The sequence below is a fragment of the Pomacea canaliculata genome, linkage group LG10 (assembly GCF_003073045.1).
Source record: "Pomacea canaliculata isolate SZHN2017 linkage group LG10, ASM307304v1, whole genome shotgun sequence".
Classification (NCBI taxonomy): Eukaryota; Metazoa; Mollusca; class Gastropoda; order Architaenioglossa; family Ampullariidae; genus Pomacea; species Pomacea canaliculata.
In genome coordinates, this window is record NC_037599.1 from 18,042,248 (window position 1) to 18,069,757 (window position 27,510).

General features: G+C 41.5%; 1 protein-coding gene across 1 annotated transcript in view; it reads right to left on the reverse strand.

The window, feature by feature from the left end:
- LOC112573859 (orexin receptor type 2-like) overlaps positions 1–27,510 on the reverse strand; it is a 96,192-nt gene that overhangs the window by 37,835 nt on the left and 30,847 nt on the right. Inside the window, exons 2-3 of the mRNA XM_025254505.1 lie at positions 24,632–24,748; positions 22,031–22,155 (exon numbers count right to left, since the gene is read on the reverse strand). The gene's annotated coding sequence lies outside the window, so the exon portion shown is untranslated. The remainder of the gene's footprint in view (positions 1–22,030; positions 22,156–24,631; positions 24,749–27,510) is intronic.

Consider the following 27,510-nt stretch of genomic DNA (forward strand, 5'->3'; position numbering starts at 1 on the left):
ATTGCGACATCATCCTTACACGCCAACAATCGTTTTCCGCATTTTTTTCACACTTTTTCCCACACTCTTCCTTTTTCTTTCTTCTCTTCAAGAGAAGAGTGCTAGCAACAGCTGAACATAGATACACTTAAGCTGTTTGGACAGCTGCCAGATTCCAGGGATTTTTTTTCAATACGTATCGACTGTGGATGGCCCTTGTACGGAACCATCTTGAGGCCGACAGCCATTTCAAAATCGCTGCGTAGTGTCTGTAAGACTGGCACCAACACGTGGTGGAAATACGATGTAAATACTTCGAAAGCGTCTTCGATCTTCGATTTGCCGAGTGGAGACAAGTAATAGCTTTCTCGGCTGAACTTTTGTCATTCTTTTCTTATCTTTTTTTCTTTATTTGTTTGTTTATTTTTTTTCCATAGCAGCCATACTAGCTGTTACTTATTGAACTGTTTTGACACTTGTAAAAATGCAAATTATGTAATAATATTTTTCCCATTTCGAGTCTAAAGAGATCGAACCGAACAAGCACAATGTACTTGCACGAGCGAGCACACACACACACCTGCATACACGTGTGAACGAGCGTTCAGGTCCGTTGCCACACTCACCGCCGTTCACCTCCCTCCACACGCGTCGCTCAGGTTCCTCGCGCTGTCCTCCCCGAGGTTGGCGGCAATGAAAGCGTGGCGCGCGGCACCTAATTGCAGACATCTCACCTTACTGCCCCCGCTGCCATCCCCACGGAAACGCCAGAAGATGGCGCCGCTACGCCGCTGCGGATCAATTGTCCTGAAACAAAAGAAGGACCCGGACGTTGGGAAATCAATTTGCCTCCCACCACGCATGCGCACAGATCTGCTGACCAATGAAAGGACGTGTATGGGCGCTATCCCTTCTTCACACCTGAAGCGATGCTAACTCTCAGGTACGCCATCCCTCATCCCCTCCACTTCTCTCTCTCACGCGCACGCGCACACACATTCTTTCTTCCGGTTCGATCAAAGCGGTGATGCAGATAGATGAAGGCCGGGAACACGAAACCTGGCCAGAAACACCCTGCAAGATAAACACCCCGTAGGTGACATTTCAGTGATTCATTTAAGATGATAAAGGCGAGTTGAAGGGTCTCCGGACCTAGCAGCCAATCGTTGGTATACTGTATGTAAATATTAAACGATAAAGGTCAGAGTGTCTAGGTCATGGAATGCAGAAGGAAGATACCTAATCCTCTAACCTAAGCCACAGTTCTTTCCGTAAAAATCGGCTACTCATCTGCTGGGTGGGCAAAAGAAGCGATGGAACATTGAAGACACATCCCTAGGCGAGTTTCGAATCCCAAGCTTCTCGCTCTGCAGTCGAAAGCAATGGCCAGCTGGTTCAAGTTGCTGCGTGTAACGTTCTTCAACCATGTCGGCTCTTACAAAAATAATAATAATAATAAATGATCGTTGACATCGTTGTATACCTCAGTGTACAGTTCAAGCCATTGGAAAAAAAGCTTCCCCACCCCTGCTCTAGAATATTCCTGTGAAATATTTCATTCTCGTTATATCTTTTCAACCGTGGATTCATGACTTAATAAAGAGAAGTGCCAGGTAAAATAAAACAAAAAATATCGGTTACTCAGATTCTGTATTGATACCTGTGTCACCGCAATTACTGTGATTTGTTCGTTATTCGTGGCACCATGGGACATTAGGGTCTGAGAATCGGTGAGATCTCGGAATGAGGAATTGAGTACCTTTCATCTGCGTGTAGTTTACTTCCACAGCGTGCAGGCACGTACAGAACAACACACACACAATTTTCTCTCTTATGTACACGCATGCACGCACACACACACACGCACTGTTTGCCGAAGTAATAACTGATAAAAAGCAGGCCGTTGGTCCCGACATTAACGATGCAATGGCGTCGTTTTTACGATGCTATGAAAATAGTTATGAGATGAGGATGCGTTCAGCTGAGTTTTCGCCGACTAATGTTGCAATACCTTTCATTCGGGTTTAATTACTGCACACGCAGGTTGCAGAACAGTTTGAACGACTTGCCGTGCAAACCGACACACCGACGCATTTACAACGGGGGACTAGTTTAAAGGCTTACTAGAGTCAGACTATAACAACTTCCTGGGAATAGTGAAGATAGCATCTCCTCAATCAATCCTCCGAATCTTGAGCTGTAAACATCACCAGGCAGAAATAAAACACTGACCAGGAAAGTACCGGGACTTACTGTCGTTGTCAAGGCAACAGCCAATGACAAAGATGCAATTGATAGATTGTTTACCGTGTCCGTGAATATGCATTGTGTCAAAGGTTAACCCCTTTTTGGGTAAGTTTGTGAGAACGGAAAACTCTCAAATTATTTAAATTTGTTTGTAAATTACTGTGCCAAGCGCAACCAGTCAGTTAAAAAGGAATCGTACGCCTATAGTAGACCTGTAACAAATGGAGAATAGAAAAAAATTGAGCCGTTCGCTTTTTTTTTAACTCGCCAAGCGACCGACTGAACAAGAGACCGATCGACTGTCAAGTTTGTCTGGTGTCTGCTGAGAGAGAGAAAGAGAGAGAACGAGAAAGAGAGAGGGAGAGATGGGGTTGGAGGGAGGTGGATGGGTCTAGGCGCTTGACAGATGGAGATTATGACGGATGCAAATGCTGCGGTAGTAGAATTTTCCAGAGACATTTTTATCCCAATGAGGTCTGTACCCGATGGGTGATGTTAAACATGTGGACGGCTATTATCGGGGTAACACTGGACCATTCTTCCCCAGCTTTCGAGCGCAACAAAACACCCGATGAAATAAAATCTGCATCAATCGTTAGTGTCTATCCCCGGGCTAGATTAACAACCAAAAGCATTTTCACTGTCCGTTATAAGAGTTTGCTCTGGCTTTTGTTTTGTCTCCGGTGGGACGAGAAATATTCAGTCAACGCTCCTCTCGAGAATCTTCTTAATAATGTGTTCTTTCAGTGTCTATTGGGTAGGCAAATAGTGGGGCCATCAAGGGCAGATAAAATTATTCTTTTAAATAAAGGACTGTTGTAACAAGACTGCAGAAAGTTGTCCATTGTGTTTTGACAACAGGACATCTACGGGAATGATGCATAAAACCTTTGTGCTCGTCAAACGACTGGCCAACTAACCAACCAACAGACAGACTGACTGACTGACTCTATCTTTCTCTTGACCTTTCTTCCTCTTTGTGCTCACATGGTACGAAATTAGAGATAGTATTGTCCCTAGTTACAGTTTATCTATCTACACTCTTTGCACTGCACATTCCCAACCCTTTAAAGGGGTGACGAAACATTTACAAAATACAACATCCTTTATAATTAAACACATGCTACCTTGGAATGCAATCCAGTTTCTGGAGAAGGTTCATAAACAATTCATCAAAGCCGAGTCGCAGAGTTCATCAGACACTTGTTTACTTTTTCATCACATGAAGAGCATTAACCAATTAAAAACAGAAAGAAATGTGTTTGCGTGCAGTTTGAAGTCGTATTGACTGTTCCAGTTTTTTCTGGTCCAACCTGGGAATCTGTCTCAGTTAATGAAGCTTGCAGGTCTCATCATCGACCTACCTACATCTGAATGTATCTGATAGGTTTGTCATTGTGCTGGACAAATGAAATATACCATGAACTGCATCACATCAAAATGATCTCAACGTAGATAACGAAACATCGGAGACTTCTGGTTCTTCTCAGAGACGGAGTCTGAAACTCTTGTTTCCCTCGACTTGCTTTGTACTACGAATGTCCTCGAAGGTCGCCATAAAGACCCTGAGTAGTCGGCGGTCTCTTCATGTTCCGTTCATTGTCTTTAATCTTCCGCTCTCTTCGTTCTTTTGTATTCTTCTTTTCCCCTGTTTGAATATTTCAATACCTCTTAGAGAGTCACAGATTAATAAAGAATCTTGAATCTCTCCCTTTTATTTTTGTATTTGTCAAACTAGGATATTTTATATTTCTCGTTGGCATCTCTCATTCAAGTGGATCAAGCTTACTGCCAAGCTGGTAAAATGTCGTAGAGAAAAATTTATTTATTTGTCTTTTATGGTACTCTGCAAACGTTTGCTTACTAATGACTAATATTGTGGTCTATTATTGTTTTTATTTGCTTTTGCCTGTGTAACCTACCTTTACACCTGACAAGCTACCTTTCTCAATCTTCTAACCAATTACAAAGTTTCAATATGAAGTTAATAACATAAAACACAAAACACGAGACGAGATCAAGCCTCGTGAGAAGCAGACACAGCATAAAGGTCACGACCCCCAGGAGAAAGGGAATTGAGAGAAGCAGACCGCCCGAGGCTCATCGATGCCAAAAGTTCGATTTAACGGAGGCTTGGCCCCGACATTATACAAACTAAACACTGGCCTGAAGTTTGGCGCCTTGAGTAGCATGTCCGTGTGTAAGAAAATATAGATGTTAGATTGCTGTTTTAGTTCTGCATTTCTTTGTAAAACACACTTAGTACAATCTGCTTGCCTGAGCTCATGGGGGTTTAAATCCAAATCCTCACAAAAAGCAAACAAAAACAAAATAAAACAAAATTAATCAGACGCACTGTATGCAGACTGAAGATGGAAGCTTTTTCGTGTCTTGGTACTTGTAAGGAATCTCCTTTGGATCTTCTTCTAAAGGAAATCTTGAATCACGCACGCAAGTCCACACACACACAATAGATACATTTTACTTATGTACAGGAAGTGTCAATGTGTTTGGGGGGTGAGTGTATATGTAAGTGGTTTCTTTATGAGTCTGAACTACTGAGTAGAGAAACAACGATTCGTCACTTTACTTTGGTCAGTCTTCGGGAATCGTGTTTCTGCTTTAGTCCTGGCAATCTTATTTTAATTAACTTTATAATCTTCGGAATATCTGTACACCTGTAATTAATTTTTTCCTCATATTTCTTCGCCGTGTGACTGCTGATCACAATGGCGTTTCTCATAACAATGATTACATTAACCAGTCAAAGCTTCAAAGCTTTAATCAAGTCCTTCTTCATTAACGAGAAGCTACTCCAAAAAAGGGACGAGATCCGAGTGGAAAAAAATGTTGAACAAAAATAGGTGCCGGATATTTGATGGACACGAGAAAACTCCATGGCCCCGATTCCACGCACGTATCGAACACCTTAAGCGCAGTGGTTTGTGGAGGACCCTGGCCGCGGTCCAGGTAAACGAAGAAGATGTATGCCTGTTCAGTGCACTTTCTATTGCCATCTACTACATTTGCCAAGCCTCCCAGCTCGGACCCTCCTCCATGATTCAGGTATCGCCTGGAGGCCCAGAGGCTTGGCAGCCAAACTGCCCTTAATTGTCGACAAGGCTGCACAAACGACATTGGCGCGAGTCGTCTCGGGGGACATGGTGTTCTTTGGGTGCTGGACACTGTGGAGGAGGGCAGTGGTGGTGGTTAGTCTCGTCCAGCCAGCTCATCCCACTCTCGACTATTCCGTCTCCATCAGGCGCGATTCACTGTGGACATTTGCATAATTATTTGCGATCTCCCTGTACAAGAGGCAGCTGGATGGGGAGGACCTGCCGGGGGACCAAAGAGTAGACAAACCACGAAAAGTGGTGTGAAAATGACGAGGTTATGCCCCGTTATTGGCGTGAGGAGAGTTTACCCTCTGCGAGTAGTCACTCGGGACAACAATAGCATCTTCATTTGAGTTTTTCGTACCATCGTTTCGAGAAGTTGGCGAGAAAACATCTTCTGTAACACTTCTCGTGTTTATTTATTTGTTTTGCTTCGTTATAAATTGCCTGTCAGCCTGATTGTCTGCCTGCGCCCACGTCTTGCTGTCTGGCTGTCTGTCTAAATGGTTGCCAGCATGTCTAGAGCACAAACACGGTCGCTGGATGCTAAGAAAATTACAGTTAATCTAAACTGCTATTTTTTAAAAAGAATTTTAGATGACTTGATGGTTAGCATGTAGCTACAGTGTTTGTACACCCGGCCTGTATGTCAGTCTGTCTTCGCTCACATGCTTATTTGATGGACAATGTCTTCTATTTCTTTTTACCTCCCTTACAAACATCTACCTTTTGAAAGCTCTACTTCAGTAAATAAACACAACAACAAAAATTGGAAAACGTATAGGAATCACAGTGACTCACCGACTTACTCAAAGACCCACTAACCTTTCTTTCTCACTTTCTTTCTTTCATCTATTTTTTATCTTTTAAACCTTTTATTCTTTCTTCCATTCTATTCTCTATTCCGTTTTTTTTTTTTTCTATTTGTTTTACTTTGTTCGTTTATTTATTGTATTAATTCATTCCTTCTATTATTTCTTTCTTTATTCCTTTTATTCATTTTCCCATCATTCTATTATTTCTTTTTTTCCTTCTTTTTCATGCGTTCAATGAATTCTTTCCTTCTTTCCCTTTGTTCTTTCTATTCCTTAGTTCCTTTTTCCATCATTTTATTCTTCCCTTTTACTATCAATCTTTTTTTCTTCTTTTCTTTCTGCAGCAATGTATTCCCCCGTTAGCGTGTCTACGTGAGTAAGCATTACTTGTAAGTGCTGCTCACTGCTTGGAGGTCAGCGGTTCGACGCCAGGCCTGCGTGAGTCTGCTTTGTGACTGTTTGAACGCCTGATGTTTAATTACAAGTTGCCAACCCAAATCTTTGCCAGCGAGAGGCAGTCGTCACGTGTACCTTGCCTGGGTGGCGATTTACTCTGCACCGGTAAACACGGATTTTTTTCCTTCTTTGTCTTCTTCCGCTGCTAAAGGCCGTTTCACACAGCGCGACGGAATCAAACGAAAGTAGTGCAGCTGGGAAATCCTCCAGCATCAAAAGTCTTCGTACAACTTCAGTTGATATCTTTGCTTCATGTTACACAAAATATCACGCACATAAATAATGAAGTCTGAACTGCATGAACTCTTAATAACAAGTAATAAAGTTTTTGTATTCCTCCACACATTTAAAACCGTTATCTCTCACACCTGTACCTTCTGTTTTTATTCATTTTTTGCGTCTGTTTTCTTCTCTTTTAATTGGATGCGAGACTATTATTAATCTGTGTACATTTTCCAGACGAAAACATGCAGAACGTGGGTCGCCACTGCAATAATGAAATCCGTACATCCCCGCTTTCCGGCAGTTGAGTGCCGCACCTTGCCGAAGGTTCTGGAACTGTTGCTTTAATTACGAACCAACGGCGTCTGCTCTTGCCAAGGAGCACACAAGGCGGTGTGCACACAAGCGTGTTTGGAAAAAAACAGTCAAGTCTCGGCTTTTTGCATCTTCCAGACGAGTGAAGTTTACTCCGGCCGTTGTCTGCGGTCTATTTACCTTGGCCACGTAGACGTCTGACGTCAGGGTTAACGGTGCCGTGGGCGAGCTGACTGAAGGTCACGTGATATAAGCTGTGGGTGTGCGTGTGTTGATAATAGCACTGGCACAACTCAGGGTTGAAATCCTTTTAGAGTTTTATCTATTATTCTAGAAAGAAATTAATTTTTTGTATTTCTCTGTTGTCTTTTTGTCATCCGACATTTTCTATTCAATGACGTATTACTGGACTGCTGGCAGACGATTTTTTTTCCAGTTAACTACTAAAACGAGGCAGGAGTGTACAAAGCTTCCGGTTTAGTCACATTCTTTGCTACGGCTTGCCGAGACTAACAAGAGGCCAATTGCTGGTCTCGGCAGATAGACAGCAGTCCACCTATACATTTCCGTTATTCAACGATCATCTCGGCAAAGTAGAAGAAGCAATAATGATCTACTTGGACTCAGATCGAGACTACGGCTTGGCTACGTGGGGAGTAAGTGCAGCTCAACAAAATGGTTTTGTCCACAGTTGTCGGCCCCCGACACGTGAGCTGCATTGGAGGATCACAGTCGTACAAAATGTCACTTACATAAGTAAATGTATCTGTCTTTTTATTTTTTTATTTGATTACGACTTCCTCACACACCCTTAACTGTTCCTTAGGTATACCCAACTATTACTTAGCTAACCCTAGCTGTACTTTAGCTAACCCTAGCCTTCCGTTGTGTTTTTATCTCTCCTCTTTTCTTCGCCTCTTTCCCGGTATTGTTCTCTTGTGTTGAGTTTTTTTCCCAACAAAACAAGACTCGTACATACAAGTGATACTTGTTTTCTCTGGTGTTTACTTCATGTCTGTGACGTACACGTTCCTTGGATGCAGTCCCACCATCAACCTCTCCTGGCTGCTGCTGGCAAGAGCCTCTGGGCATAAAGTGCGCTGACCAACTGACAGATGACTACAAAAGCGCTATACTGAATCATGTTCATGTTCCAGCAAGAACTGGCTTGCGGCAGCGGAGCGGCACGCGGCAGCGGCAGCGGAAAGCACGAACAAGCATCGTACCAACCAGAGTCTTGTAGTCCCAAGAAAAATCAGTTATGTCTTGGAGAGATAATTTTGGCTCTGAGGCAAAGACGATGCAAACACCTTAATATAGATTCTTTCAGACCTGGGACTTCTCTGATCTGGGTAGTTAACAGGGTACACTAGGTACATGTGACCCTACACTGTTTCGTGTTGCTAACTTTAACTGCAAGCCATGAAGAAGGGAACGGCCCACACAAAAGTATAGTTCCCAGGAAATACGAGATACAGACCGCATCAACTCCTCTTCCCTCGAGCAAAGCCACCGAGTATCTCCCGGGCAAAGAATTCATTATCCAGTCTGGACACCGAAGTGTTTGGGAGTCTTGAAAGACTCCTGCCCAAACTTTACCTGTCTTAACGGGTCTAGGTTTACATTCCAGCCAGGTAAATGGTCTTCCCTTCTCACATTTTATCCTGCAGGCTTCTGTCTTGCACCTAAGGAGCTGACTAATGAAGAAGTCTGTGTGCATCCCTATTCTCTGACTGTGTAGAGCTTTACAAGTGGGAGGTGGGGAGAGCCTCAAACAATTTAAGTCGGTAGGCGGTGCCTAGGTAACGGAAAAAAGCTGTTGATTGTGGAAGCACATTAGAGGGGAAGCTTATTATTGTTAAAGTCCACCTGGGGGAGAGGAGTGAGTGGGAGAAGGAATGGCAAGCGAGCAGAGGCCGTGGAATGTAGTCTCACAAGTGAGTACAAACAAACACAACATACACATACAAACATTAACCGGTGAGCAATACAAGAACATGTCGGAACACAGAATAGGAGTGGAGGGTAGAAGGGCAACAAGTTGGAGGAGTTATAGAATGTGTTTATGAAGGAAAGTGTTTGAAGTCATGTACCGGAAAGACAGAAAGGCAAGGACATTCCATATGCTGGGGCTGGAGAAGGAGAAACAACCTGCTCAGCTGACAATCAAGAGGCTGTGTCATGTTTTTATTTATATCAGAGTAACAGACTCTTAAAATCGTTTAATAATGTATTATTATTGTCAAAACAACTCCACCTGGGGACGTAATCATGAAACAGAGGTAGGTTATCTCTGGGCTAGCTATGGAAGTCCAGGGTTTTGTAGATGGAAACAAACACATAGCTAGAATGGAAATGTAATGTCACTGAATTTCCACAGGTTTTGGAAAAGGAAAAAGAAAAATGAATCCCTCTAGAGAACAGAGACAGCCAGACAGTAACTGAACCAGAATAGTTTTCCTCTCTTTGCCCCAATAATCGTATTAAGCCATTATATCAAAATTAAAACCGAAGATTCTGATAAGCTCGAGTTACTTTCCAGCCAACCATGTGTAACAACTTACTAGTGACCTCCCTTTCACAGTGACCTCCCCTCAATGGGGAAAGGCTCATGTTTTCAATGCGATTAGAAATGGCATTGAACTCTCTGGGGAACAAACTTGAAAGCTCGATGAAATGAAGTGGAATCGACCTCCTGGGAGACCTTTGGCACCGGAGTACAGAGCATGTTGTCGGGCCACGGAAGATGTTGGAAAGGTGATCTGTGTTTGGAGTGAAACGGGGACGCCGTTGATGAAGGCTGACCATCATGCAGAGCAGAAAGGGCAGACAACCTGACGGAGACTCTTTCTCCAAGAGTTATCTGTCTGCAAGGTTGCTTGTCCGTCTGCTTATCTCCATGAGTGTATAAACTGTGTCAAATGAAGGCGTGAATATACTACATATACGGAGAATAACAGACTGGCTGTCATGGAAACAAAATATTATTTTAAGAAATTAATGAAAAGTACGCTTAGATTGAAGTTCAAACCCAAGGAGTCGAGTGCAAGAGCCGCTGGTAAGACAGGAGCAGCGCATGGCATCATGATGCCCCTTCTGGCTGCAGGACGGTGCCAGCTTCTCACAAAACCTTTGCTACTCGCTCGACATGCTTCTTTCGACACTCTCGAACACTGTATACGGTATTTGCTAGGTTTATTTACTTATTTAGCTATCCTATTTTTTCTCTTAGAAGAATAGCAAATTGGAGTGGGAGATGGGGATCGGAATGGGGAGTTGGGTGGGGTGCAGGTAAGGGGTTAGAAGGATGGAACTGTAGGGTTTCGCCGGAAGGTATCATTGAATGTGCCAAAAACCGTAGGAGAACCTTTTCCACCTGGAGATTACCCAACTGTTGAAACGAGACCCTATCCTCTCCTTGTTCCTCCCCCGAGAGCACAGCTGAGAGGAGGCGAGGTTGTTGTTACTGGTGTAAAACGCTGGAGTCTGGGGCAACGTCTGGCTAGTGTTGAGTTTTGACAGGTAGTCATAACCGCAATCGGTTTTTGTCGAAAGAGAGCGTTGTTCAGCCAGCATTAACAGCAGGCACTACCTCTGGCACGCGCACACGCATGTGAACACACATACACACACGCTTACCTCTCACACGCACACATATACACGCGCGCGCGTGCACAGACCAGCAGACACGTGAGTATACGTTCCACCGCCTCTCTGCTAATTTGACTTTGATAGAGGAACCTGCAGCCTGCCTCCTGATGGCTGAAGTTCGCACCCGCCACTTCAAAGCACTCACACGGCATCCTCACATCACTCGTGCTACTGCACGTGCTACAGCGAAGTAAAAACTCGTGTATGACAAAGTGCTCGCTGATCTGTTTGACAAGTTTGTCACCAGCACTAATTCCTCTCGTGTCTGATCTTTGACCGTAGATAAAGTCCGTTTTCCTCTTTTTTTTTTTTTTCTTTTTTTATTCTATCTACTTTACTGTAGGTAGCTTCTATCTATCGTAATATATCTAGCTTTTCTTTTATTCAAACTGTCATCGTAGATTAATGTTATTTTTCTCACAGTAAGAGACAAAATGTAATTTCTATTATCTTTGTGTCTTTTTTTTTTCCTTCTCACTGTTTTGTACTTAATGCCAACATCTAGCCCTTGGCTGTTGGATGAAAGTTAACCTGCAGATAGTTTAACAACCAGTTGGACAAAACGTTGGGTGAAGGAGGCGTTCAGTCTTCCCTTTTAATAAAAGTGAAATAAAACTGGTGAGATTTCATGTGATGATATCAGCTTGCATCTCCAGCGTAGACAAAAGCGGCACAATTCTGATGAGTATATATATATATAAAATAGAGAAAAAAATGACAAGCAGGCACCTGCACGCACACGATATAAAAAAGAATGAGCATGTTTTATATTTTCACTTTTCCACTTTTGCACTAAAGCGTTCACAGCCAAACACGCAGAGAGAGATAAAGAAAGAAAACAATGAACATGCACACATGAAAATCATTTGATATCAGAAAAAAACCGAAATATAGGCCTAGTGAATGTCAGAAGGTGGACAAAGGGAGACAATACAATATACATCATCACGCACACATATATATATATTTTTTTCCCCAGTACGGTCTTTTTACGTGAGTGACAAAGACGTAATGTGACAGTCACATTTACAAAGAGTCAATCAGCAAACCTTCGTGACCAACTCGTCCCGCACACTTAGAATTCCCCTTCATACCCTGCACCCAGTCCCTCCATTAACCAGCTGTCGTAATGTTCGTGAGCAGTGAGCAATCGTCAGCTTCTGAACCGATGGTCGCCAAGTAGCCCCCTGTGGATGCCCGCCCAGAATCCCTCCCTCGCCTCCCGTTTGCCGAACGTGGTGGAGCCTGGCACGAGCGGCATGCGACTTCTTGCCCTGGTCACTTCTTGCTGTCCTGCATTCTGGTCAGCCTCGTGATCGAGTAAATGTTTAATTTCCTAAACAAATTTCCCATCTCCATTTCTACAGACCCTCTTCGATCGCGCAACCCTGCGCCGCTTTCTTCTCTCCAGGCGTCTGGAACTTTGAGAGGGATTCTTCTTTTGAACTGAACTCTTCTGCCTGACCTATAACCTTCCGGTAAGAATGTAACCCACGTGACATTACAATACTGAAAGACACGTGTCAGTGCTGATAAAGAGCTTGGCTACGTTTAAAGGAACCTTAAGCATGTCCCAAAAAATGCCCTTGCTACCTGATTAATCATGATTTTCACAAAAATTATCTGTATATTATTATCAATCTCGGTTTAGTCTTTGTTGTGTTCCCGTTTAATTTCTTCACTTTTTTCATGTCTAAGTGTTTGTTACATTAAATTATCAGAGTATCAAAAGATAAATTTTATTTTTTTCTCCCCTTTGAGGCTTTTAATACTAACAATAATAGTATGCAAATGAAATAATAGCATAAAAAGCATAATAGCTTTCCGAATAACTTTTATTTGTGGCAGATGAAAAAAAATATATAATTGTCTATTATGCACGCTTCATCAATTGATTTTTTTGTACGAGTTGGCTCTCATAATTGCATTTTGGGTCAACATTTGTCTCCGGAAACTGGAATCCCCATTGCTTCATCCTTCGGCCCGCGAGGCTAGCATCTGCGCTTTAACCTTTGACCTTTGACCTGAAAACTTTTGGCCTTCCACTTACTGCTGCTGGTTTATCTTTCTTCTTTTGTCTCAGAGTGGAATAATTCTTCTTTGCAGGCACTCTTGGAGAATGTCATCTAACCTTGACCTTGCAGCTGGCGATGGGGTTGCAATCCGAGAGAGGCTCCAGAGGATAGCAGCTCTTCTCGAGAAGAGAACGTCCAGCAAGCCGAAGCGTTAATAACCGGTGTTCTCCATGCACTCCCAGAGTCATCTGAAGAGGCCAGGGACAATGGCTGACTGCCAGAAAACAGACTTCTCACGTGAAACTCTAGCCTACGGTCTGCGCATGCGTGCTACAAGCAGGAAGCTAAGGCTTGGGTCCCGTTCCACTGCAGCTGTCGTGCTCTTTGTCGGAAGCTGACTCTGGATGCGTGAAACAAAACGTGATTTTAAGAGATGTTTGGTTTTCTTGCCATATAATCCTGTCCTTTAGCGGGGGCAAAGATCCATAATGTAAATGACACGATATTTTTTTTTTTTTTCCCCAGCTCAAGATGCGTTGTTCCTTGTTATCCCTAATGTCATTTTTCTCTTCATCCTTTTATTTATTCTTTAGGTTGATTTCAAATGAAAACCCCTGCAGCCATTGATTTTGTTTACTTTTCTAAGTGACAACAGAGTTTTAGAACTCTGATCTGATAAAACATGAGATCAACAAGAACTTGAAACCAGTCATTGTGTTGTGAATGTTATAATTTTTATTTATGTGGTTCTGCAATCAGTCTTTGTAAACAGGGTAGGGGAGGGTGCTAAGACAATAAATTGATATTGACCGTGGATGGATGAAGCTACACTGATGTTAGTGGCTTGAACAACTTTTTAGGTACATTTAAAACAATTTTCAAACTTCCAAATATTTTTGTCATTTTTGGCTGCAGAATTTGAGTTATGTAATACTGTGAGCTCAAGCTGAGGCTGCGTATAGTTTTATTTTCTTGTGCACCTCCTCGACATGTTACTGGAGATAATAAATGATGGAAAAATCAGAGCAAGTAAAGATCTTCCCCTCCTTCTCTTTTTCTCCTCTTCCTCTTCTTCAACTTCCTCCTCTCCTCCTCCTCCTCCTCCAAGTTTTCAAGAGAAAGCCATTTTTGTTTTTCCCCTCTTCCTTTCTAAGCCTTGTCACAACTTGTGGCAGACGGAAGATGGAAATAGTAAATACCGTTTCATGCATCTTTTGGCCACATCCACCTTTCTTTGTCTGTAACACTCATCTGCACAATTATCGACTGTCTTTCTAAAAGAGGGTGCCATCATCTGTGCATCAGCTTTAGACTGGTGCTGCTGGTATTTACTGGTAGAATTTTCTTCAATAAAATATTTTATTATATTGATTCTCTTGAACTCTCTGAACAAGATGAAAGTTATTCTAAGAACCGAAATAACCCTTTGAAGAAAACACTGAGTGTTGTTTGGATTCAGTCTATAATTATATCGATAATAAATCCATCATAAAATTGTATTGTTAAATGACCGCACTAGGATCTAAGGATAAGAAACACCCACATCAATAGAGTGCATTAAAATAGAAAATATCAGAATCTTCTAACATTTTAGTATAGATTTTCGTTAATTAAGTACTAGGATTGCTAAACTCGAGTTGTTCAAATACAGAGTGACCACTAGTTCAAGTATTATTCTCAGCATCTACACACACCCAGACGGGTTCAAGTTTGTTTTGCTTTTTCCATGGTTCACCCGCCTCCCACGGAGGAATGTCCAAACAGACAGAAAAATCGTCTGCTCTTTGCTCAGAAACAAATTAAAGACGGGTTGTCTGTACATTGAAGAACGCAGACATAGAAACAGCAAACACCTTCCCAAGATGCTTCGAGTGGTCGGCTTCAGAAGCAAGAAACAAAGATGTACTTTCAGGCCACTTAGAAATAATCGGAGGAAACAGGCAACAGTCCAGAACTGAATTCACAAATTATGGAACCGCAGAGAGCAAATCAGTGTCACATTCAGGAAAAGAAAGTTAGAGTAGAGAGCCTGGCCATGATTAGAACGACTTGATCAATGTCATCTGCTACACTTCCCGAGGTGCACTTCCTCTGAGAGAAAGGAGACAAATTTACAAAACCAGATTTCAGAAGGTCGATACGGGATGAAGATGGAAGTAATCAAGTGTATGTAGGCAGGCACACCCACACATACACTTACTTTCTTTGAATAATAGAGCCGGCTACCTACTAATGTCGTCCCAGAGCTGAGGAAGGAAAGAAAATTAGCAAGAGCACTTATTAAAATTTATTTGCGAAATTTCAGCTCTGTACTTTCTCTCTTTGATAGTTTGACTAGTGGGCCTATTGTTAGGAGCTATTGCTCAAGACGAAGTGCAGATGCTTTAATGTATGTTGTGAGGAGACTTCACACAGAGTGAGCTGTGTGTAGTAAATGAGACACCCTCACCTGTGTAACCGGTTAATATCGGGTGAGATAGGCTGCAGCCATTAGCTGCTTTTGATGTTGGCGTTGATGGAAGAAACCCAGACACTTGTCCTAACGACCGCCCAGGCACAGAAGAATATAAAGATATATTAAGAGATATATGAGAGAAATATTAACAAAAGTTCGATGTGAGGTCAACGGTTTCGCTACATGTCAGGCTTACATCTGAACATTTTACACCTGATTACTTCAGTCTGACAATAACGTCACATGACAACGGCAATCACCAACAGAGGGCGCCAGAGACGACAGAAGACTAAGAACTTTTTCAATTGCGTTAATGAACAGGTTGACAGGTAGCTTATACACTCAAGATCTTTTCGCCATTTTTTGTTTTTCCAGCCCGTCACTTTTTAAGACTTTTGAAGAAAAAAAAACCCTTGACTTGGATTTTAGAAAAATTAAATTGCAGGAGGGCTTGCCGATCAGGTAACACACGTAATGCCAGTAAATTCTCTAATAAATGGCAGTCAGTTGGTTTAAGGTTCGAATAGCAGACCGTTGTTCTAAACACCACACTGTTCCCCTAAAGCCAGCCAATTACTTTCTCCATTAGAGAGATTCGAGCTGTCAAACATCGATTTTCTCACCTGTGCACAGGTAGTTAAAAGCTTTGACGTCACTGGAATGCATGAGTGGTTTGAGCTCACTCTGTACTCTCGTGTTCCAATGTTTCTCTCCCCTTAACATTGAAGTATGTTTATTTTTTAACCAGTAAATAATTTTTTGTACGACATGATATGAAAAACATTTTGGTCTTTGTTCGGCATATGAAGTTTTGAAAAGATCTTTAGAAAACGCATGACTAAATATCAAAAACGGAAAACCGAGTGGATTTAATTAATTAGAAGATTCTAACTCCCAATGAACCAAAGTATCTGTTCAGTTTAAAAGCTTTTGAATATCATAGTTTTCACCTGGGTTTTGGAAACATATTAAAAAGTATTTTCGCCGAAGTCACAAGTATCAGGTTGTAGGACATGCCTCTTTAAGCATATACTGAGGTTTTCATAGTCTGAGATAAAATTTAGATAACTCGGCTTTTGTACAACAAAATGTATTACATTCTTGTAATTGCCTGAATTGCCTTCTTATCCTATCATAATAAACTAATAGAATCATTATGATCTGTTAACTTGCTAACAATTTTGAACTAATTTCTTGTTTGACTTAAGTTTGTCTTTAAGTCTCAAACGAGACTGTTCACTACACAAAAAAAGAAACTTACGCTTACTCTTCCAGAAAAAAAAAGTCCTGCGTTTGAACATGTGCACATGGAGGCTGGCCTGTAAGTGTGATAAACATGTGTTTTTCCTCCGCCTTAACGAAGGGTTTCGGGTGCCGCTAATGGGGCTGACGAAGGCCCCGGATGTCGACAGACCCACATGGAGCCTGCCTGGGGACTGAGTGCACCTCAGCCTTCCCGTGAGCATGAGACACTCAGGATAGCAAGAATGCTGTAAATGTTGAAGTTATCGTAAGCCTCGGAGTCGCAAAGATTGCGGGAATACAAACATTCTGCACAGCTGCCGGCAAACGGACTTTTTTACATTTTCAAGAATGCTTTCAAGTTGGGACGACTGGGATCTGCTCTGTGTAAGATACTGTTGTGGAAAATCGGAAGATAAGTCCCGCTCTGTTCTCAAAACACATGCCGAGAAGATCACCAGGCATACGCGAAGAGTTCGTCACGTGACGTGTCTCCGTGGGAACATTTGTTTAGTTTAGGTACAGCGGGTGGAAGAGGAAGTTCATTAGGGGAATGCACTCTGATACACCTTCAGATGCACCCGGAGCTGCTTCCACTATTAAGCTAGCTTGAGGACGCAAGTGCTGACAGGATGAAGGAGTTGAGAAATATTTCTGAATGTATTTATGGGAAAAGAGTGTTGAACTCCTTCATAAATATTATTCCATATTGTAGCTAACTTTGCATTGTTAGTCAAACTTCTGTTCTAGTTTGTATAGCTGGTGAAGAAGAAAGTTTCTTAAAGTTGAAACAAAAATAATTTTAAAAAGTATCTAATTTCATCAATGCTTCAGGCGGGAATGGATAGGCTGGAAACTTGAGCATACATGCATCTGCATTAAATCTGAAAAAAATAAAAAAAATAAGGGAGCTACATTTTAAACCTTAATGTGATGACCTGAGCAAAAAACTGTTATTGTTGAAAGTATTATCAATGGTTTGTTTAGAAAGTGGAGTGCGGGTGGCGGGGGGTGCTTCATGCATCTTTCACTAGGGGGTATAAAAATAGCCCAGCACCGGGATGGGCAACGTATCTCAGTGACGTACACTCACTAGTTACGTACAGTAGAAAACAAATGTCTGGAAGCAGCAAACAATAGATAAAAAAACAGATTTATTTTACAGACCAGGTCGATCCACAAACGTCACCAACAGGTCCGTTACACACACACATCCACAAGTTTCGTTTACCTTCTGTGTCATTTTAAAAGAATTATTTCGACTGAATACATTCAAACGATTTCCCCGAATTTTTAGAATTTTTGTCTAAGTAGCACGTGGCTACTTTTAAAACGTTTATTGCCCAATGTTACAAATCTCGGAGAAGTATTTACACAGAGTGAAATCTCTTTAAAGAAAGTTTTTTTGGTGAAATGAAAATGTCACTTTTTCTAATGGCTATAGCTCCACTTTTAACACATCGTTTTCTCTCCCTCACCTCCCACCTTTCAAGCCTCAAGTGTTTTTTTTCATTTCTTCTTCTCCTCTCTGTTTTCCTCATTTCCTTGTCTGTTTTGAGCACCAGCACACCTGCTTCCCGTTAAACTTAATGTCGTCACTGCAACTCTTCCAACTCGTTCACCTGTCGCGACCAAATAACCAGCAGACGCAGAAGTCGTGTGCAGTGAGTCAGTGCATTCCGTTGGAGCCGGTCACGTGTGCACCAACGCTCGCCGCTGACGTCATTAGGGGATTCGCGCGCATTTCAGACTTACAGCGCCGTTACAATCTACCTGTATACGTCCCTCATTGCAATTATCTTTGCTTTGTGTTGGTCTGCTCAAGTTTTAAAAGCTTTGTCGTAAAAGATGTGGCTGAGTGCATTTTATTTTCTGATGACCGGGTGCAAGCTTCGGTGCAAGAAACTGAAGTGGGTTCAACATCACTCGCGGATCATCCTCAGCCAGGTTGAGACGGTGAGGATTAAAAAGATTAAGATGCGGCTTTACAAGGTCGGTGTGAAACACTAATTAAAGTCCTTAGGTCATTAATGTGCACAGTTATACACAACAGTTTTTGTACAAGGGTGATGATGATGAGGATGAGGATGATGGATGATGATGATGATGATGATGATATATTCCATGTCGCTTTGGCCACTTCCTCAGCAAAGGATAAGAACTACATCTGTGTTTGTTTTACGAGAAGATTCCATAAGAACTGATAAAATATGCACAGATTTATTTTATATCACTTTCATATTTCGCAATCTGTTTTTTTTTGCCTAGTTCATATCCGTTTCTCTTCAGGGCATTACCGGAGAATTGCTTAATGAAAGTAAGATAAAAACGAGAGTATTCCATAACAAAAGAAGAAAATTCTTCATAAAAGGGAAAATAGCATTAGGAGAATGGGAAAATTATATTCTGTGTGGAATCAGACAACCTTTGCATCTCTTTTATTTGATGTTTCAACTTCGCTAATAAGCGTGGTTGCGCATTTGTGACTTAACAAGATGCATTTTATTTGCCTGGGTTTGTATAGATAATCAGAAAGCATTTGTTCATATGCCCTCGAGAATCTACTCTTAGTGATAGCAAATATTAAGTTGAAAACCTTTTATTATTACTTATATGATCTTTTAGCACTACAAAAATCAAAATAATTTTTTGCTAAACTACGCCCAAAAATCAAAATAATAAATCAGACAAAGAATTTGACATTCTGCCATATTTGGTGGAAAGTGAAACCCTTGACAACATGGATGTCAAGCGGCTGACCAAAAGAAAAATGTCCTCTTAGCACCTCCCCACGATCCCCACCCGCTCATCCCTCCTTCGTCACTTCATGCAGAGCCATCGACAGGCGCTTAGTCTTCATGGAGTGGAAACCAGTTGCCGCCCAAGAAATTCAGACACGATTGAAAGAAGAGGACATCGCTCTCTCTGCCCGATGGTAATTCACCGAGGGAATGGGTAAATATTCATCCTGGGGCTCGTCATTGAATGTGACAAGCGTACGCCACAGATGAAGAGGGGGTCATGTTATGTGGGTGCAATGGCGCCGCAGTGCATCATGGGTCCATGACAGCTCACCTCTTTCTCCTTGACTGCCGCGCCAAAGAGATCCTCGATTTCTGTTGTTGCTGGAGTGGCCACTTGCTCAAAGACTGCAGAAAAGTCTTTTTGCTCTGCCGTCTTAAAAGGGCGAAGTATTCAACCCCATGTTTGAAAGCTGGAATCGATTTAGAAAATACGGGAATACATGGTTGGTAAATTGAACTCATATTCGACAAATGGACTGACACTTTTCCAATAAAGACTCAATAATTCCCGGAGACACAATTGTTCTAAAACATTGTTGTTACATATAACATCTTCAACAGCTGTCTGAGAAGAAACTGTTTGTCCTACATTTCAACAAAACCAGAACTTTTTTATATATTTAACCAGTCCACTCTGAGAAATGTGTCCATTTGATCTTCGTGTGATAATCTTTGCAAGTCTTGATGATCATGTTATTACCAAAGCCTGTAAATTTAAGCTTTAATACGTTTGCACTTCATTTATCCTCTATGTCATTACTTCGCAATGTTTTTCACCTCTGACCTCTTCACTCAAGATTTCAGCATCACGGCCCGGCACCTCGCCAGGATAAAAATCTGACCACGGGGTAACCTCCACCAGAGAGTCTGGCAGCACGTGAGGCCACACGCGCACAATTCGTTTACACCACAACCGGTCAGATGAGATGCCGAACAGATTTATGGCAAGTCCGGGTGAGATACTTCAAAGCAGCGAAGCACAACTTGTTTTAATGTTACATAGATGCTACGCCGTCTCTGATGAGACACATAAAAGATAAGATGATAAGACGAGAGACAAGATGCAATTAGGTCGTCATTCTTCTGGTCTGATACTGTAAAAGCATTCTATTCCTTGTCTCCGATTGGTACAGGAGATGACGAGAGAGGGGAAGTAGGAGGGGGTTAAAGATCAAAGGACGAGAAAGCCGAATATTGGAGCCGGCTCCTCTTACTTGTTTTTTTAAACACAATCTATCAGCTCAGCTCTGATTTCTCACTGAGTTCAAGTAATACCCTTGTTATTGGCATGTCGGGATAGCAAGTGCTGTCGATAAGAGGTAAGTGAAACTGGAAAGTAGGGGGAAGAGCTTTAGAAAAATACCTCCGCACCGAGTTTGTATATGCTTTCACTCCCAGCATCACCAGCGATGCACCGCGTTATGTATCGGTAGTTTCCGATAACAATTAAAGTTGGCAAATCGTCTGATATGCTTCCAATATATATATACCGTTAGTCTGAAAAAAATGTTACATCCAGTAGTCTAAAGGCGACCGGAAGCAAGTACAAGGTAACCGACTTCGAAAGGACACACCGCGTCCTGTGGTTGTCGAATCAAGATGGCGATTCGATTACATCGGAAGGCTGTGAGTGCTGAAAGTTTTCGATGAAAAATAAACACACCATGCTTTCCCTTCTCGATGTTATTTTAAAGGGTTGGGAAGAGTTTTCAGCTGTCGGTAGCCACAACTGATCAAACACGACGGGTGGATGGAGGAGCAGGTAGATGGATGTCGAATATGGATTGTAGGTGTGCTGCTGAGAGTGCGGGTATGTTGCTGAGAGATTGACGGTATGTTGCTGAGAGATTAGTTTCACGGAGTTTCCTCGAGGCCTTAATGATAAATAAAGAACCACGGCACACATTTGAAAGACGACTGACTTGATTAGTTGATTGATTAACTGAATGAGTTAATAGTGAGATTAGTTAAGTAGTTATTTAATTAAATTTATGTCACCAAATGAGATGAGGAACTGTTTTGAACGCCCATCCACGCAACTTATATACTCATATGTCTGCTCCGTGCTCAAATGCTCACTCTGTTTAACTTTTCTGTAATTAAATCTCTTTGGTATTCTCTCTTCTCTCTTTCCTCTTTAGCCTCTGACATATCGAGACGATCGAACAATATTAGCCAGAGAGTTGGAAATAACAACTAAAAAAAAATTAGGCGCTTTTAAGCAAAAGGAGAAGATGATGACTTAAGTTGCATTGAGTTTTTTTTTTTTTTTATTTTTTTGACTTTACAGGATTATGTTTATCAAGCAAAGTGCTGTAAACAGCAACGGGTAGCTGTTCCACCAGTTGATAGTTCGGCGGATGCTGACAGATTTGGGTAGCGCCTGTGAGCTGTAGCATGTGGGGCTTGCACTTACCCAACCTGACTTCCGGACATCCTCCCATCTGCTTCATTTCTTTTTTATTCTGTCTGTCTGTCCTTTTACTTTTCCTCTCTCATACACTGATACAAATGTCTACCACTTTACCTTTCGCATAAACTATGATTTAAGAATCAACTTTCCATTCTGTGGATTGCATTCCCTACTTCTTTGTAGGTTCCCCACCACACACGCGCGCACTCACTTGCACACACTCCTCCTTAACTCTTCTAGACCATCTGATCCTCTGATTTCATTTTTTTTCTTGCTCTTTTATTTCGCTTATTTACTTACCTCCCCTTCTACGTTACAGGATGCTGTTGTAATTATGTTTTGACTGACTTTCCAACCGCCAGCTGTTCATACTCCCCTTGCTTGCCACTCTCCGGTTGACGGCTGCACCACAGTAACCCCACCACCTAAGCAAACAGGTTGTAAAGGAAAATACATTTTTAAAAATATAATCTCTCCCAAAGAACTCCCATCGTCTCGGCTACTCTATACCCCAAAAATCGTAAAAAAAAAAACCTAAAAAAAATGAAATGACATGTAAGAAAAGAGGCTGTTTTCAGAATTTAAAATGTGAACAAGTTTCAAGCGCGCATGTCTAGGCTCAGATGATTCTGCCAGTCACGACTGCTGCGTCCTCAGCCTTCACCTTGCCACCAAAATGGAAAGCATTAGCTGGTACTTTGGGTGTGAGTGGTTTCCAACTGGAGGCTGACAATCGCCACGTAGAAAACTATTAGTAGACAGGAAAAGATTTCAATGACTTTAGTGACTTCTTTTGCATTCTCTTCTATTTTCAGCAACACGAAGTCTGCACTCAAACACGTCTCGTAAAAGTCCGCCATGTTTTCAATTTTATGTAAGCTTTTTTAAAGAACATTTAAATTAATGCAAAAGTTTTGCTATCTTAAATAGTTTCCTGTGTTCTGATGCTTTCTTAGACGTTGGCGTTTCTTTTTGAACAATTTTTGGCCTCATAATGGTGGTAGCTCAGTGACGTCACTCTTACGTCATCTGACCTGGGAAGCGGTTAATTTCTTCCCTGAAGTTCTACTCTCACGATCGGTTGCGACCTTTTCCCAGCAGGAGTCCAAAAAAGGTTCGTCACATAAAAATGAGAAATCTATGAACATCCACTTTTCTTATTTTATTTCTTGAATTTAGCACCATCTTGACCTCTGCGTCAGGGGCAACGCTCCAGAATACTCCAGAGTAGGCGTTAACTCACACGACACGGCAAACACTCGACGAGAACAAAGGGGTTGTGGAAAAAATAAATCATGTGTTTAACTTTTATCTGGACATGGAGAAAAATGACAAAAGTCAGATGGAAGCGTTACCCAGTAACAAATTCTGACTTCAATCAAAAGAGAAACTCTCTGAAGCATTAGTGTGCTCTCCCTTTCATGTAACAAACTGCTGTAGGTAAGCAAACGACTTCACCAATCATTGCATTGACACACTACGAGAATATCAAAAGAAGTTTTTATATCAAATATGTTCTCAAGATCAAAAAAAAAAACATTTGACCGGTATTCAGTTTTGCTCTGACATGACTTTATTGCCAAGAAATATTTCATGCCTTCTGATTGGTTCATTAGTATTTTCTATTTTGCTACATCTCAGAGCTATTGTGAGTCTCGGGAATATCAGATGTCAGGTAGGTGAGACTGGATGATCACCATTTCAAGAATTAGAGGCTATAATGAAAAATACTAGCTCAGAAGAAGCATTCTTGCAAGAGTAAAAAAAAAAACCCGAACCTAGAAATAATAACAAATAAGGATCAGTCATTTTGTGCGCGCTTTGTCGAGGATCGTACAGGTCAACAATATTATTTACAAATTGGGTTAAACTATTCCAGATGTAAAAATAAAGCTAATCAGTATAGTAAAAAGTGCGCATACAAGCTATGATCGTTAACCGAGCCTGTGAAAAATGCTTTTTCTCCCTTCTGCCCCTTTAATGCTTGCGAATGGTGGGTAGCACGATTCCAGGCCCACGGGTTCAAGGAGCTCGAGTCTTGCTTTGAACCGATCCCTAGTTGTAATGTTACAAACGTGACCTGGTGACCCCACCGTCACCTGCAAATCTTTTCGTCGTAAACTATCAGTTCATTTTGAAGTTTTTTGAATTTAAATACGATTTTAAAATGTGAACCTTTAAGCTTGTTGATGCCGTTACAGCACATTCATCGATTTCAGGGTACAAGGTGTTCACCTCAGATCGTAGTGTAAATGAAGTCATGACAAAAGAATCAGAAAACAGATTTAAAGGACTAGTTCTAAAAATACTATGAACAATGAAGATAAGAAAACTTATTTGCAGTCCATCATTTATCTTCTTTAGCTATATATACATATATCTCGACATCTACACAAAGTATTTGATGTCAATGCACACAAAAAACTACAAAAGGATATTTATTGAAATAAATTTTCTTCTTATATCCACGCAAAAAATCTGCAGACTAGAAAAATCCAAATATGTCTCATCCATCCATCTTGCGAGGACAATTCAGAACTCAGGCAAGAAATTATCGTCTGATCTTAATGTCGTGGCAGAGAACGCTGACGATGCCAGCAATGTGTGTGGTTACAGGTGCAACTGTTACGACCGTTATTTTCACATTTGAAGCGACAGGTAGTTTGAGTGTCAGGACGAACTGAAGCATTCTTGGAGTGCGATGGTGCCAAAGGTACAAACAAAAACTATATCTTCATTTTCTCGGTTTTTTAATTCTTTTCATTTATTTCTTTAACTTTCGGTAACAGTAACTTTCAAACTTTTACAACATTACCGTGTAGTCATGGAAACTGCTGACGAAGGACATATCTGGGTTGTTGTTTTGTACAAATCTGTAAAAGCAAAGCGATTACTACTCACTGCTTGCTGTCCAAAAGCGCTGTCCGTCAGGTCTTTTCTTTTCCTGTCTTCTCTCGTATGACGGGTTGGTGGAAGGGAGAGGGATAGGAAGACGGTGGGAGGTACAAGGGTGCGAACCTGAAACAGACAGAAGAAGGTGTACACACACAGACACCGCTATGGGCATGCGCAAACAACAAACAGAGGTAGGCAGAGAGAGAATTTCTGCTGTTGTCTGCCGAATGTTTGGAGCTGATAGTATTTCTGATGACGTCAGAGCGCGTGCGATGATCTTGTAATCTTTGTGTTTTGTGTGTGAAGGTGCGTGCACGCTCTGGCACGTTAGTGTGTGTGTGTGTGTGTGTGTGTTTTGCGTGTTGTCTATGTTAGAAGGTGTCTCTGGATAAGCGTGTATGCGACTTTTTTCCCCGTTTGTTTGTCTGTCTTCTCTCTCTCTCTCTCTTTTATATTTATCTTCTTTACACAATTATGCACGCATGCGCTTACGTGAATTCATTTCTTCTCTTGACATGTTTTAAGTAGATTTTTTGTAATTTTGTTCACTTTTAGAGTTGAGATGTTGCATATTCTGGTAACTGTAGCATAAAATAAGATTTCATCATAATCGTATTTGCTTTTATCTTTACCTCCATCATCATCGTGACGCCAGAGCGTACTTTTAATGCTCTTTCGTTTTCTCTCTCTCTATTGGTTTTATGTGTGTGGGAGAATAGGTCGGCCAATGAGTGTATGTGTTTGTACGTGCGTGCACAAGAAGTTGCCAGTCTGAGCAAAGAAAAGAAAAACAACACAAAATAGCGAATGTAAGGATGAGTGCAGTCGTCGCATCAAGTTACCGTGAAAATGCGAGTAAATGCTTTATTTAGCACCACAGCTACCTTCCGAAAGTCCCTCCTAATCCCAAGCTGGGGTTAAAGCTCTACGGTGTGCACGATACTCTTTCTCTAGGTTGGTGCCTCCATTTCGTTCACGACATACACACCTTCAAACATCCCATACACAGAAAGAACCTAGCAACGCTGACGTCATGATTGTACATGGATACGCTTACGTTATGAAAGCCACAATCACCAGAAGAAATAAGATCCTACATTAATATATGTATCTATACACAAGCCTGACGTCACGAGGTTCACGTCAACAATATGTTTCCCCAAATTCTCTTATCTGTTCCTCAAAGAAAAATAAGGCTAGCACTTATTTACCTTCTGTCGGTCAGACAAGAAATATTGTGTTTCACTTCCTTTAGCCTGTAGACAACAATTACATTCTTTGTGAACATTAGACATCCATGTTTTTTGGTTTTTTTTTTTTGTTTTTTGTTTTGTTTTTTTTTTTATCAATACCTTGCCTCAAAACAAACCCTCCAAAATGTCTGGCAAAGTAATATTGCTAAAGTTCTCAACAAACTTGTCTCGGCAAAGGAATGTTTAGCGTGCCACTCCAGCTCTCAAATAGAACAAGTTTTGTAGATTTTTGGGGGAGGGTTTGAGAGGATAAACTTCGCAAAACAAACAGTTCACGGAGTTAAATGGATAAAGTCATTATGAAAAATTCCTAAACAGAGAAATAAGACATTTTTGCTTCAAAGCCTGAAAGAAAACATCCATCGAAATACAAACAGACCTCTGAACTCTTCTAAGATGATATAAAATTATGAAGTGCAGCTATTAATACATTTTTGCATCTCCCGAACTAAAATTGCTTGCTCCTTAAAGTGAACGCAGTTTGGTTTCTGCTTTGAGAAAGTGTTGAACGACATCTTTGGGCTCTAACCACAATTTTCTGCAGAATAATTTTTGACTGAAATGGAGGCTATAACATCATCTATAACATGATGCAATGTAATCGGTTTGTTGTAATCTATCTTTCCAGGCTTTTATCTCCAAATCCATTAATTATGTCTTTTTCTGAAATGCACATGGAAGTGTTATATCACTACGGCGACTTAATAACATTCATTTTAAACGCCTTTGAATTAAGTTGTTTTTGTTTGTTTGTTTGTTTGTTTGTTTGTTTGTTTGTTTGTTTGTTTGTTTGTTTGTTTGTTTGCTTGTTTGTTTGCAACAATGACAGTATGAAGCCACTTTTTATAGCTATTAAAGAACAGAGTAAAGTTTCTAACCCTTAGCAAGCATCTTAGCGTTTCCACGGATTCATACCAGCCGAGAGACAGACAAACTCCAATAGTTTATAGTAAGAGGGAGACTGATAATAATTAAGTTCAATGCCAGTAAGGTACGTGTGTCGTAGCATACATTGCAGTGATGCCCCTTTAAAATACACCAGCCGTGCTCGTCACCAAAGGGAGAGAAGTCCAAATCACCAAAACGCATCTTGATTGTACATCACTGACCGGTGCCTTCACTCCATCCTCCCCCCTCTCACCTCCCACCCCAGTTGCTAATCGGATGAGTGGGCGCCCGCTTGCGGTTCGCTCACACTCTGTCTTCCCAGCATGCCCCTGCTTGCTGCTCGTCTGCCCGCTGATGGATGAGGTTGCAGCAGCAAGGTACACTTCTCCCGACGTGCACCGCGGCGAAGCATGGCTGGTGGGGAGGATAACAATTTGGGAGGGAGGAGTGGTGCCGTGAGGGATGCTTCGCCGGAGTGACCAGCATTCACGATGCTGCAAGTCCCATCGCTCGCCGCACGTTAGCCCTGATTAATGGCAGCTATATCAATCTTATCCCCTCGTCTTCAACTGGCCTCTTCATCCACTTCCCTTTTCCTCTCTTATTCCTCCTCTCTCCTGATTTTTTTCCCTGGATCCCCTTCCTTCTCGTTTTTATTTTCAATTTTCGTTCCTCCTTTTCTTAAAATTATTCTCTTTATATGATTTAAATGTCACTCTCCTTAGATATTTTGACTTCCATTTT